At 34.5% G+C, this 15,230-nt stretch overlaps 1 protein-coding gene across 14 annotated transcripts in view; it reads left to right on the top strand.

Moving 5' to 3' along the window:
* The window catches only part of kcnma1a (potassium large conductance calcium-activated channel, subfamily M, alpha member 1a), a 180,482-nt gene that overhangs the window by 73,009 nt on the left and 92,243 nt on the right, over positions 1–15,230 (top strand). The gene's annotated exons all lie outside the window — the stretch shown is intronic.

Below are 15,230 nucleotides of genomic sequence, written 5' to 3'. Positions count from 1 at the left end.
ATAGTGAAACAATACATTTACACTGTTTTGTTATGAACCCTGAAAATATGTGATCAACAATATCATTATTCGATGGCTATTTGAAAGACCATATTCAATTTTGCATTCTTAATTTTTTGTTTTGCTCAAAGTTTAAATTAGTAAATGGCGCTCAAATGTATTCAAATGAATTTTGAGGGAACTATTAAGGATATTTATTGTATGCACTGCTTTAAAAGTTGATGCTCAATTATATATTCTTTCTGTGGTGCAGGGAGGTTAATCAGATATTTTTTATTAGCGGCTGTATTTTTGGTACTCTATGTACAGGTGCATTTTCTATGGATGCTACTGACAGTACTTTTTGACAGTTAACCTTAGGCAGTAGGAAGCAGTTTTGAATAAATGTATGGTCCGTTGTTCAAATTAAACAGACTGTAATTATTCTTAAAGGAACTTCAGCTGTTACTACTACTTTATAGTAAACAAAATAATATTTACCTGCATTTCCAAAGAAAAACTAAAACATAATAAACAAACCAACAAACAAAAAAGAATAATGTGAGTGGGAGTGCTCACGTGCAAAACGTATCAGTTGTGTGTTGTTCGCAGAGACCTCTTGTGGCCTCCGCTTTGAGTTTTAGCTTGTGTAACAACCACTGTGATTGGCTCACAGTGCCTTCTTTGCTGTATGCCAATTTTCTACGCTACACTTACTAACTGCATCCCCTCCCTCTTCACAGCTCAATATTTTTTATGTAATACACTGAGAAGTGAAATATGAATATTCAGTGCTGCAATTTTCTACCCACTTTAGCAAGCCCCTAATTCCATTAATATTAAAAAAGCTATAAAGCAGCATGTACAGACTTTAATTATTGAGCAACAGTCCTCCAATAATAATAATAATTATTATTATTGAAATATATTCACTGTAAAACATAGTATTATTCTTAAGCTGTAAACAGAGCCTTAGCATAAAGTTTAAGCGTTTTTGTTACAGTGACTGTACCTAATGTAAATATTGATACAGGATTCAGGTCAATATATACTTAGAAATGAAAGACTCACTCTGCTACTGTGATTAGACTAAAAAAACAACACTGTTCTGTATAAGAAATGCATGCACTGCACATTTTTTTGGTCTTTCAGAGAAACATTAAATATTATAATTAAAGCTTTCTTTTCTGGTGGCATTGACACATCTCTGACTTTTTGTCTGTTTCATCTGTTTGTGGAATAACCTTGTTTATAGGTGAATGAGTAGAAATAGTATAGAGAGAATAATCTTTTTTGTATGTATTATTTGACATTTAATCATACATAACAAGTATACAGACCTAATTTAATCAATATTTGAACAGGTATAATAATGTATTCAATCCTGAAGACCATGTATTAAAACCCGGCAAACAATAGTGATGTAATCAGCTATAAAATATTGCAAGGGATTATGGCTTCAGTTCAAACGACTCAATATTATTCAGTCTGCAGAGTGGTTATGTCTCCAGATACATGTGCACAGTAATTTCACCTTTGTGTCTGTGATGGATAGATGCACTAATTCCTCATAACTCAGATTGGCTTCAGACCTTTTGATGAATGAAAGAGGAAACTGGTTTCAAAAGTGTCATAATAATAAGTATTTAATTGTTTCCTATTAAGCAAGGATATCAACATTAGAAAGGTGACACTGCCCTTTAGACCATCCAAAACAAATCATGTTTCCACCTGTTGCTTAAACACCCCACTTCTATTTCCGAGCTGTAATTGAGACCCGGTCATAATGAAGGTCAATTCAAAACTCAGTGATTGGTCTAAGATTCTTTAGAATAGCAGGCCTGTGTGGTTCAGAAATTCTCATCAATTTAGAGTAACAAACCAAATTTTGTATAAAACAATATAAAATCCATATTAAAATAATACTAAGACTGACTAGAAATACTCTTTGCAAAAGATGCCTACTCTTATTTGTAAAGCCTAGCCAAGATTTAACATGATTTAAAAATGTATTATTGTTTGTATCTGATTTCTATGCTGTATTTGAATTAACAGCCTAAAAATGTATTGTAACACATCAGCTTTACCCAACTGAAGTATTTCCACCCTGCAAAGACTGAAATACTAACAAACAGCTTATCCTTTTGGGAAGATGTAAGTCCCCTGAATTTGGGGATTTTTAAGTAGCTTTTCTTCCCTGTGCAACCACAGACATACTTAATCAAAATAAATTGAGTGTATAAACGCTAATACACATTGTCCTTTGCCCTTAAATGTGGTGTGTTAGAGTCATGCTGATCATATTTGATTTGAGTGCTACCTTCAGCCTAAAGAAGCACACTAATACAGATAATCCTGCAGTTAAAGTAAATAGACCATCCCTCTGGACTCGCATGTCGGTGATCTTTAACAGATTGTTAAGATGCAGATGATTTGTGCGTCTGGAATATTTCAGTGCGTGAGGAAGAAGAATGTGAAAATGACACACTTCGACATCTTTATCTTTAGTTTTTAATCTACCAAAGAGTCACTGTGTTTCAAAAATAAATCCCAGCATGTGTCCAGCCCCTCCATTTATCTGATAAATCCTTGTATGTAACTGCCAGTGCCGAGGCTTTCAATAAAACTTAAATAAACTGCAAATGTGACGGTGCAGATGAAATTGTTTAATCTCCATAATGCCAGGGTCAGGCCTTTTGAGGAACAGGAAAGCACACAGTTCCTGTCTCCCCACAATCACCATCACTCATTCAACAAGAGGAAGCCGACTGCCATTGAACTGAGTCAGATTGGTCCGATTTTCCCACTTCCGTTTATTATTGGATTGATCCCTTTCTATTTTGTCACTTCGGCAGGAATGCAGTAAAAATGTTGATATGACAAGCCCACTTAAATATCATTCCAGATGTATAATATCATGACAGGAGAGCTTAGAGAGACGTTAATTTATGAGGTCATGTCACATGCTCTGTGACCCACCAGCAATGTAACACGAGTTGCACAAAGCCATACATTACAACAATAGAGTCAGTCAATGTTCATGGCATATTATTTGAGTAGCCTTGCGACATTTTCCATGACCATACACTGTTCAACAAGACTGTTTTTGTGAAAAAAAAGTGCAATTTTCTGTGCAGGTCCGTTTCTTTTCGAAGTGACTAGAGGATCTGTATGCTTGTAACAACATCAGAAAGCTTATGACTGTGACCAGGGTTTGCTAATGGGTTGGGTTTCTAATACATCGATGCTGAAACACTAATCTATCCTGCAACATGCACATTCCTACGTTTAAATTCAGTTGAACTAATTATTATTACTAATTATTGTACCAATTTCTTTTTAATCTTGATAGAAAATAAACCATATTAACTGACTGACTGTAGCAACAATCGAGCATCTGATAGTGTGAGGTGTAGAGTCTGGAGATCAGTGACCAAGGAATTGTGTGAGAGGTACGGACAGAAATGAGCCCCAGCCATATATATTATTCTCCTAGTTCTATGCTGGCGGTCATTAATGAGGCTGAACAGCTGCCTGCAGGATGGCAGCAGATCTTGGTGGGAGAAAGTCCTTCAGTGATCTCTCTGACCGCTCTGTAAGGGGAGCTGCTTGGTACATGTCTTGCCCACAGTCATCTCACAGCGTTAACCCCACTGTGGGTTCATTATCTAAAGGTCTGAGGATTAGGAAGGCCCCTTATCAATACTGGGCTCATTAAAACCCTCCAGAGTGAGCGATGCTGTTATTAAGTTTAAATGCTCATTAACTTCAGGGGGAGTATCGGTTCATCATGCAGAACACCTGGTTCAGCTCAGATACAGTTATATGGACTGTGGTCTCTAATGTAATGATCCAAACAGTGGCAGGGAATTCCAACCACTGATAAACAAGCTCAAAGTCCTTTCATCATTCACTGCAGTGATATTTTTAACACCAAATTAAAGCGCAAGTTCACAGATTTCCAGGAAATTTAAAAATTGGAAGAGCCTTTACATTTGAAAGATCTAACTTTATTTTTCTCTCTACTCTACTATATTATAACAGAACAAACATGAAACATTCAAGCAGCTGTTGTACTTTACTCTCTAATCAAAAGTTCATAAAGCGGCCCTGACTAATGATGTGGGATAGAAAAAGATTACCATCACAATTAAAAAATATGCTTCAAATGCACCCACATAAAGATTAGCATAATGTGAGGACATTTCCCATTGCAGTATCCTTTTCTTGTTAAAAACTTTGCTTTTCAGACACAAATAAATGGTTACTCAAAACTAATTGTAAATTAAACTCAGTTGGTGGTGTTGTCTAGTGGAGAGAGTTTTTAAAAGTAGCCTTTTCATATCCAAAGTAAACAAAAGCATTTCTTTAGATACCCAAATATCTGGAAATTAACAAGTGGCATCACAGAAATGCTTCACAGTCCTTCGAAAGTCCTCCAAAAGTGAGAATTCCTGATCAGGTAACCTCAGCAAGTATTTATATACCTGTTGTGTTACCAAATTGTTATACAAAGCAGTTGATCAGATATCCTGAGCTTTACTGTGTACCTTGCGTTTGTGTTTGTGTTTGTGGATTTTATAAAATTGACTAAAAATGTATGCTGTATTCCTGGTACATGTGTTGATTAACTAATAACTAGGGAAATAGTGGTTACATTTGTATGCTTATTGTGGAATTGTTTAGTCTCTGTATTCCTGATCTGGAATCCTTTCAGTTTAGAGACATAAATAGGCTCATGACGAGAGTAACAATCCCACCTCTAATCATATTTTTTGTTATAATCTTGAAGACATTTGTTGCCACAGGTAACACATCTCCTAGATCCTAGTAGTGTATTGTCACCACTTTTTTGCCTAGTAAAGCAATGACAAAGTAAGAGTCGTGTTTACTTCTAATTGGAGAGGGATGCTTTGGTATTTAAATGTCAGGCAAATTATGATACAAGGCTTTGCAGACTTAGAATTGTAAGTCTACGATACATTTTAGAGATTTTATGTCCTGAGGTAACTAAACTAATATGCCTGATGCCACAGCATTATAGTGAAAATATGAGCACTTAACCTTTTTGTTCAGGCTTATCATGCCCTTTCTGCTTCACTTGTAATTGTTATTCTCTGCCTTGCATCCTTTTATGTTGTGCAGTGTAATAGAATAAGAACCTAAGAACCCAAATAAAGATATCTCTGGTGTCCCATTGTACTGCTACTAATATTCCAGGCAGGACAGATTATTCAGCCTAAAGATACTAAGCTTCAGGCGCATTTAGCATTCGGTTCCAAAATGTTCCATTCAAGCGTGCCTGGAATATTAGTGGACCTATTTTTCGAAAAATGGACAGCCGTGAAAAATCAGGCAACATCCTTAGGGAGCTGTGGTGGTTGTGATTTTTTTGATCATGGAGTCGACAGCAGAGGAGAGCACATTGCTTTGGGTTTGACTCTATCCTAACTGCCAGCAGTAGTTCTCTACTGAACAGATAGATATTAAATCTAATTTCAGAAATATCTGGAACTTTAGTGGCAAAGACTTTGTGCACTCGGGAAGCCAGTAAGAACACATTGCAGGAGCCAGCACATTTTAAACCTAAGAAAATCTAAATAGCCCTTCCCTTATGTGGTCTGCAAACCTGTTCTTCTATGTTGAAGGAGAAGTGTGTCCTGTGCATGCTGGGAAATTCCACACATCTGTTATTGTAAGATTTTATAGGGAGATGTTGAGAGTGCAAAGAGAAGAAGGAGGCTCTGCTATGTTTCTCAAATGAAAGTCTACTTTAACTACCTTGAAACATATGAACACTGTCCAATTTACTTTATTGAGTATTTATTGGTTAGATAATGACCATCATAATAATGAATACAGTTTTTTATAATCAACATGTTTTATACATATACATTTTTACTGGATCACATTTTTATTTATTCCAAAAAAGTTATACAACATACAAAATGATCAAAAAACACTCCATACTAAACCCTCCCCCACAGTGCCAACACCCCACCCTCCCCAAGAAGAACCCTATAAGCTGGAGTCAGTCGAGGGAGAAAACTAGCCTTATTTGTAGGTGTCCAAGTGATTTTCGACAGCAGTAATGCTTTCGTTCGTAAGTTCAGTTTGACTCTGCCAGTTGTCGTAACATTATCTGCATCGGAAGATCAGTTTCAATGGTTAATAAATAACAGTAGTGGTTAATGAGTAATTCATGCAGTAAGGTGAAAGAAGTGCTGAGTTGTTAAGGTGGTCAAACCCTGTAGTGATGAGCTATAAAAAGATTTGCCTTGGCACAGCATGCAGCTGTAATGCAAGCTCCAGCCCTAAAAGGACATTTGGCTGACCGGACAGGTTGAAAAATCTGTAGCTCTTGTTGGAGTCACAGCTGAGGGTCCAGTGTGTTGTAAGCCCCAGCTAACTCTGATCAAAACAGACCTCAAGTGAAAGATGTTTTTTTAAAGGAGAAACACGGTTCCTTTGCCAGGAAGTGAAGAAAAAAAGCTTAATATCACTAGTCCGGAAGGGACATCACTGTTGAAACCCTCATTTAAGTAACATGGTTTGGAGTCTAGAGATGCTGTATGCTAATTAAGCACTGTGAAATACACACCATTCATTATTTTATATCTGTTTGGAAGTGAAGCAGTGTTAGTGATAGTTATGTTGTGCCACCTTAAATATATAACAGTGTGGAAGCTGACTGTCAGATGTTTACAGCGTTTAAGATGTCTGTCTATTCACTTGAGTCGATATCTCTGATACACACCTTGCCCTGTATCGTTGCCTAATTTTCTTTGAGATTGGTGTAGTTTTCCTGTGCCTCCAGAGTCAGTGTTGTTTTAATTATTCATCAAGGGAAGTGACTTGATTTTGTTCACTTGCCTAGCTGCTGGGTTAGTCACGTAACAAAAATGGCAGAGCAAAGCAATGTCATTCCAAAATGCTCCTAGGCTATATATTTTTAGTTTTGTTTTTAGTTCAGCACACCATTGTTTTTAAGGAACAATAACTAAAGGGTAGAAAACCTAAATAAATAAATAATAGTTTATGCTGAAATATGCAGCGTATTCTTTAATCAGAATCAGCAATCATAAGAATTGTAATTAAAAGTGTGAATATAGGTTTTGTTTTTTTTTTAATCTGAAAGCAGACCATGTCTTATCTCGTAGCTCAATGAGTGCAAGCGTGAAGGAAAAGGGTAAACCTAGCTCAGTTTCACACTTAACGTCTGAATCATGGAACAAGAGTTTACTTCAAATTAGTTGCTTGACACTTTATCAATCAAATCCAGATGAATGCTGAAAAAAATGTGTAATATATCTTGTCTAAGAAATGTCTTTCAAGCTTATTTGTTATTTCGAAATGTCAATGCTCTTGAACACCTGTATAGATTATATATTATATATTTTAAATATATATATATAATATTGTTAATCTTCTTAATTCCATTTATATATTTTAGGGCATTAGGGCATACTAAATCATAAACTTTTTAGATCACCTTCTAATTTTATAGTTTTGTGCAAATTATGAATTTGTGGAGTGATGCAGGGTAACCTCTTAACACAAAATGATGAAAGTAAGTATTGGAAACAGCTGCCATGTCATGCTGAGTGCAGTGTTAATAGGCTCCTATTGACAGAAAAGAAAACCAAAGCAATTTAAAATAGATATTTTTAAATGTGTTATTAGCCTCTTCTTTGTATTCTTCCAAGTTATTGGTGCCTTTTCAATTTGAAAACTGATCACATTACCTACCAAGGAAATTAATTAATCAATGCTTGCTTTTTATTGTATAGGCAAAGTGATTTGCCAAGTGATAGGTTAAAATGTACTCATCCTCTCCTAAACATCTTAAAATACCCAGATGCATTAAAAGGAAATTTAATGGCCTTAAATTACAGCCTCAGAGAATCACATCAAGTGTGCTAAAGAAAAAAAAAGTTACGGATATTTATAGTACCCCCAAAGTGATTTTATTTGTCTAGTGCCTTTGCAGGTACTAAATCATTCTTATTATAGTAATAGTGTTGTGGCCTAAATCTATCATTGATGTATTAACCAGGCCCTGTTTCATATCATCTCTTACCCAGGGGACATACTGCAGGCTCATTGATGTAGGTTTTACTGCATGGCAGCCAAGCCATGTACAAACTGCATGATGATACTTACCCATAGCTCCCTTTAGCTCACTGCTGTGGTTTGCATTGCTATGCATGATAATACTTGTAATCGACTGTCTTGTACACTGCATGATTCTGCATGCAATATGTTTAATGGAGACCTCTCTCTCTCTCTTTATTAAACATCCCCTTATATCTCAAGGAGGAGAACATGCTCAAACAGAACATTATACTTATATTTGCTATTTCTGGTCAAATATAATGCACAATCCAACCCTGATTGAGCATTTCTGTTTGTTTGAGTGTAAGGAACTAACTAGTACTAAACTAACTGCATTGATCTGTCCATGTTTTGTGTCACCTTTTCCTACAGTCAGCAACCAGACACAAAACATTGCAATGTGGGCGTTGTGTCTCTCATAATGTCATATTTCATCTTTGCTTTCTATGATTTTATTTTCCTTGGTGTTCTGCTTACAATCAGTGTCTTCTTGATTTAAGCGGGAATTGGAATGAGACATTCTGCTTCTTTCTATGTCAACGTTTTACATAGATGTATCTTTTTTTTAATTATTATTAAAAAGGTGGGTAAAGCAAATTTTCTTCTTGCTATTACCCTGGGAACTTTTTAATAATGTCATAAGCACTGTCCTAAATTTATTTTTAAAAAGGAGTTGTTTTTATGTGCTTTTGGCCAGGCTAAGGGAGTTATATGGGAGGGCGTCCTTGCTGTGCCATTGCAGCTCGCCCCTACTGCCTTGATGCACTGTGGGAATCGCTTTTTGGTATATCTCAGTCCCTGCAGGAATCAAGCTCTGCATTATGGGCAGACTTGCGTTGGCCACGATTTGTAGGTAGACGTTCTCTTGTCAAATGACCAGAACTGAGTCCAACTGGATCAACATCTCCAGGCAAGGTAATCGTGACCTAAAACAAGACATGCTCTATATAACGCTTTGGAAGACAAATCATCCCTGATACCAGAGGGGATCTAAACAAATATTTTGGCTGACATACTAGACCAGCAGAGCTGCAAGAAGGTGGTCTCAGTTGCTCGTGTAATAAGAACCACACGTGAGGCTATTTTTTGCCAGGGCAGCACATCTCATACTGCGTTTACACTGCAAGGTCGGACCTGAGCCGTCTTTGGTCCGACCAGCGCGCATACCTCCACTTTACGATACGAGCTGAGTGACACCACCACCCATGAACAACGAGTTTTCTCCTCCCACAAAGACTAAAGTACACCAAACAACAAACCACTTGCTAGTTTGCTGCTGTTTTGTATAGATTAATCTGAGTACATTCATTACAAATACTCGTGATCAAAGGACAAATAAAGCAACAAGCTGAAATTCTATTTTCAGTCCAGGTTGGTATCCTGGTATAAGATTTGCTTTTAGAAAGTCGTGTTTAAGACATCAGTACATTTCTTATACACAGTGAAAACTATAGGAGTTTAATCAATACATGGCGAGAATGAAACGTGGACACAAATACAGAAGAAAAAAAAACAAAAACAAAAAAATACATTGTTTATATATCGCTTAAGTTGGTGTTTCAACCTAAATAACTTTATAACTTAATTATAAAGGGTTCCAGTCCCTTAAACCAATACATAAAATACATTTATAATTTACATTTGTCTAATAGAATAATTATCATCAGATTAACTCAAAAGCATCTTTACCCCACTTTTATGTGGTGGTTAGACCTTTAAAACAAATTTTATTGGAAGTGTTTGTTTGACGAGGACTTTCTCATTTACACAGTATATAGAAACAAAGCAAAGATAAACAAAGTTATTAATTAGTTCTCACCAAATACATAATTTAATGACTTAAGATGTCAGTCATACATTTTATAGATTTTCCGTTTTGGTTTCTTCCATGTGTAGGAGTCACCTACAATGATGATAAAGTCAGGGGGGCACTTCCTACGAACACTCATGTTGTGGTGAGCTGTCCTGAAAGCGGCCAGTGTAAACGCAGTATCGGAGTCCCATGTGATTGTGAGTGTGATGTGGCACAGATTTTAGGGATAAGGCAGTTGTTTTTTATTTCTGATTCTGATTTAATAACTGACTCTTATTTTTTATTTTTTTAATATATATTTAATAGTACGTATTGTCTTGTTTGTCACCTATACACATGACTGGTATGTTTTCCATCTATTATCTATCGTACCTGTTTATTTACCTCTTAATTGTAAGAATGCATTTTCTTTACTGTTTTCAGAAATGTGTTAACAAATAATCAATCTCAACTTTTAAAGGACTGTGGGCTTAATGATGGAGGAAGCGGTGCTGCCCAACCCACATGTTTATTTTTTTAATGGATGATATTGCTATGTTAATATAGCTCACCTTCCTTATCATTCCTATACTGCTTTGCCATTAGAAATTTTCATTATCATTCACACATTACAAGCATTTAAGTGAAAATATATTCTCTTATTTAAGGAAACAAGCATGCTATGCAAAACAAGAATAGTAGGCGAGTTATGTATATGCCACTTTTATCACCAACAGCTCTAACATTACTTGATTTAAAAACAAGGACGTCTTAACTCTTAATATTAAAACTATATAGGAGATCTTAGTTCCTCTTATTTTTTGTGTTTTCTGATTATTTTAAGTAAATTCTTTGTGAATAATTATATGAAAGCTGTTTTTCTGGAACCATTAAGGACAATTGTACACCGCAAACCTTTTGAAAGTCAGTTAGGGGTATTTTGTTGGTTATTGTATATAAATGTTACAGGTATAGACCTTAAGAAAAATATAAACAGGACTATGGGCGTTCTTTAGGTGTGTAGCAAATATATGCAACTGGAAATGATTAACAGCTGAATTGTTCAACTGTTTGCATAAATTAAGCTTTTTTTAGGCAAGATCAATGATACTGTCAAAGAGCTGATGGTGCAAAACTAACCTTCCACTGTAAGCTAAGTGGTATTTATGAATGGATGCCTTTTAAGCTAATTGAATCATGCTGCAGTTTTGTTAACCCTTGTAAGTGTTTCAGCTGAAAATTGATCAGGGTAAACCCAAATTAGTTGGTGTTCACAGTAATGGTAGAAAACATACTGTAGTATTAATAGCAGTACGGTAGGTTTGTCCAGGATATCAGGTCCTGATATATACCGTAGACAAGTGGTGTTTCTCTTCTCCCTTTGTGTATATATATATATATATATATATATATATATATATATATATATATATATGTAATTAAAATGTTCTGCATAAATGGTGTTAATTTGTGTGATGCGTAATGTGATTGTGATTAGTTGCATTTAAAAGGTGGAAAACATATTGAGTGAAAAGGCTTCACTCTTTCCAAGTTAATCTACTATAGATATCTACACAGAGGGGAAAACAATGCAGTGACAATGACATTAATAAACTGTTTCCTCATTTGTGTTTGTCAGCTTCTGTAGTAGTTTATTTAACAAAGTGTATCTTTACATTTCTACTTTTTAAATACACTTCCTGTCATAATTAATTGCTTCTAAAGGCTTGTCTGTGGTTTTATGTCATTAGAAAAGTGCATCATAATACATCAGCTGCCCCCATCTGGGAACTTGAGATTCTCATCACCACTATAAATGTACTGTCTGTTTTTGTTTTGTGTGTTAAACATTTTTATTCCCCAGAAATGTTGTTTTGTATAAATCACTAAGTATTTGTAATAACAAATATGTGGTATGAATCACTGCATCGTTTGTGTCTATTATTTTGAGAAAATGACTGCTGCTTTTGTATGTAGCCTGTATTTAACACTTTCCATTGCAGTATACCTCGAAACCTGTACCTGAATGAGAGTGGATTATATTTGTGATATAATGTAGGATCGACATCAACAAAATCTGAAAATTGCAAAAAAAAAAATTATATATATATAATATATATGATTATATAATGTGAATATTTCTATCCAAGTTGCTCATCCCTACAAAAATGTAGTTATTGATATGCAAAGTTGGGATTGAAAAGGATGCTAAGATTTGTATAAGAATTCTAGCATTTTATTGTATCTATTTGTATTAAGTTTTCTTTTTTTAAATCTTTGCCTCACAAAGTATATTCCAAAAGACTCCACACTCATAGGATCTAGTTTGCATGTTTCATTTATAAGCGGATTGTAGTTTGGGAGATGTGTTCTCCTTTTACCACTACTGCTGGTGCATGGGACACTAATAAACACATTCAACTGAATGTGTCCAAGTAAAAATGCAATTAATAATCCTTTTACTACAAATCAGTGGGTTTTTTTAATGGACTGTATATATAGCTTTATATTTGTGAGGTAATAGTACAACTTGTATTACTCTCCCAAGTCTGTGCAGATCTTACTATCAAAATTCATGAAAATGTCCTTTTAGAATTGATGTACTTACTTTCTAAGACCTTAGTAAGATTATGATTTGAAAATAAATATATAATTGCACACTTTCAATTAAAATATGACTGCAAATCACATATTTAAAAGCGAAATTGCATTTTTGATTGACTAGCAGATGACAATAGCTAAACATCTGACACACTGTCATTCTGGACATTTGTCAATATTATTAATAATAATTTTGTTGGTGTCACACATTAAAGCACATATTAAAGGGCTATGATGTCCACCAAGAATTATATTTATTACTATGTTTCTACAAAACTTTCCTTTTCTATGCTGCCTAAGTTTTTGGGGCAATATCAATATCTTATCGCAAATTGCTCTCTAAAGTAGCCACTGAAAATGTATGTATTTTTGGTCATTATTTTAAAATGATTGTTCATAAATTCTCTACAGTTAAAATGCATATGATCGTAAGGAAAGAGGGGTATTTTCTGCATGTTTTTTAATGAAAAGCAAATAATAACAATTATAATGACAACACCTTCAATTCCTCGTCACTTTAGCTTGGGAGAGCAGTACATGTCTATCACGCCCTCCCGCATGGTTAAAATTCACCCACCTGGGTTCCAAGGCAGTGTCATCATATCTGTATCTGATAGACATGCAACCTGTCAATTTTCTGCTACTTTAAATAAAACTGGATTTTTAAAAAATATTTAAAACCATGATTTGTTTATTTATCTCACAGTACTTGGTAGCATAATAAAGCCAAATTTAGAGCTGCACTAGTTTTTCATTTCTATAGGTGATGAAATAGGACTGAATACTAAAAAAAAAGGATAAGCCTTCAGCAAAAATATTCACAACTTGGTAAGATAGATTTGTAGTAATAAAAGGGAGAATTGCATCTTTAAAGGATACAAATCAGCCAAATCAGTACATTTCAAGAATGTTTCGAGCAAATTATACTTGATATATGCTTAAGCATGTCTACATTTTCAGGTTTATTTAATGTCTTCTGTTTGTTGTGTCTAATAAAATAACGCATTTCGTTATTACAAATCTTAAGCTTCCCTGTTTCATTTCATTAATAGAAATACGACGTTTGGGTTTAATTTTATTGTAAAACTTTCGATGTATGCTAAAATAACTTTCAATGTGACGCCTCAGACATTTTGATACACATCCTAAACAAGTAGGTGGAATATTGTTCCACTGATGTGAGATATACTTTTAATAGTAAAGTCCTGTTTTTTGTTTTGTACATTACATTGAGAGTATCTATTATGGTTTTTTTTTGTTTTACTTGCCCTTGATATTCATGTAATAAATATAATTCTCAACAATAATGGATTTGCATAGAAACATACTAGAAAACAAATATATGAACATTGTTGAACAGCGATGCACCTATATACAGTTTGTCGGGTTATCTAATGCGATGCCCTGTCAGTGCCTGTTGGATGCATTGTTTTAATGGAGTACATATTCAGCCATTGTTCATTTTCCTGCTCCATCATCTAAGCCCACGTTTCTTAAACAAATCACTACTGAATTGGATTGAATTACCTACAATTACTAGTTTTGAGATGAGACAGAATGAAAATCCAAATAAATATTAACAATTGTGAAAATATATATAAATATTTTATGTGGATACATAATTTTGGTTATGGATTTTGGTTTATAATCCCATGCCAGCAGAAAAATATCATTTCCTGCAGCACCAATATCTGGTTATACTGTGAAATGTGCAAAAAACTCCAGTCTGAATGTTTGAAAAGTCATGAAAATGACATTTGTGGACTTTGCAGGCATTGTATTTATAAATTAGCCCTTTCAAAGCAATGGTTTTAGTTTTAGCTGAAGCCTGATAAAAGGACATGATTAAAAATAAATAAAAAATGTATTTACTTTTTTGTGTGTGTTTGTCAAAACTTTAGGTGATCCACGAATATGGATGTGTTATAACAGATGCTTCTTATAACAAGCTGTCAACGAGTTGCATGTGTAATGACCTGATAGTCTAGCCATTTCTGAGAAGGACTGTTTCATGCACCAGATGCACCTTAGTTTCAAACGTTTTATTGGTTATCAATTGACAGGTTGACATGTCTTTTTTTCAGTTTAAATGTGGTTATCTACCAAGTCATTACAATTTCTCCATTTTGATTCTTAGTGCCAGATACAGGCATTAAGGGTGAGACTGCACTAAATGCTAGCATTTGCTATGGCTGCTTGAACACAAAACAAACACAAACCCTGCATGCATTAATTAACCCTTAAAGTACTGCTTCTGCTTTGCTTTTCTTTTCTTTTGGATAATCCGCCTTTGCCTTTTAATCACAACTTTAATAGCACTTGTGATATTGAAAAGATTGGTTCAGTATTAGATTTTAAAATTGTAGTTAATAAAATATTGTAATATATTAAAATTTGTTTGTATGTTAATATATTTCTTGCTTATTTTCATGGTCAAATAGTTTTTTTTTGCCTGTGTTTCTCAATACGCCAAAAATGTTCAAACCTGTTCACTTTTCATTTTAAAATTGTTTTTTATTTTCTTTTTTAATGAAAACTGTTCATTTTTTTTATAACAACTGTATATGGGATAAGGGATTCAGTCCTTTAAGGGTTAATCAGGGATATTCAAATGTACCAAAATGATTTGCTTGTATGAAGAATTATGCATGTTCTTTTTCTACAGAGAACTGTCTTGACAATATTAATGCACTTATTGTAAAACTGTTATTCTGATGGAAAGAAAAACTTCTTTTTGAAGAGC

Source organism: Amia ocellicauda, chromosome 20, assembly GCF_036373705.1.
Source record: "Amia ocellicauda isolate fAmiCal2 chromosome 20, fAmiCal2.hap1, whole genome shotgun sequence".
Lineage (NCBI taxonomy): Eukaryota > Metazoa > Chordata > Actinopteri > Amiiformes > Amiidae > Amia > Amia ocellicauda.
The sequence above is the reverse complement of the archived record's forward strand: the minus strand, read 5'-3'. Positions and strand labels throughout refer to the sequence as shown.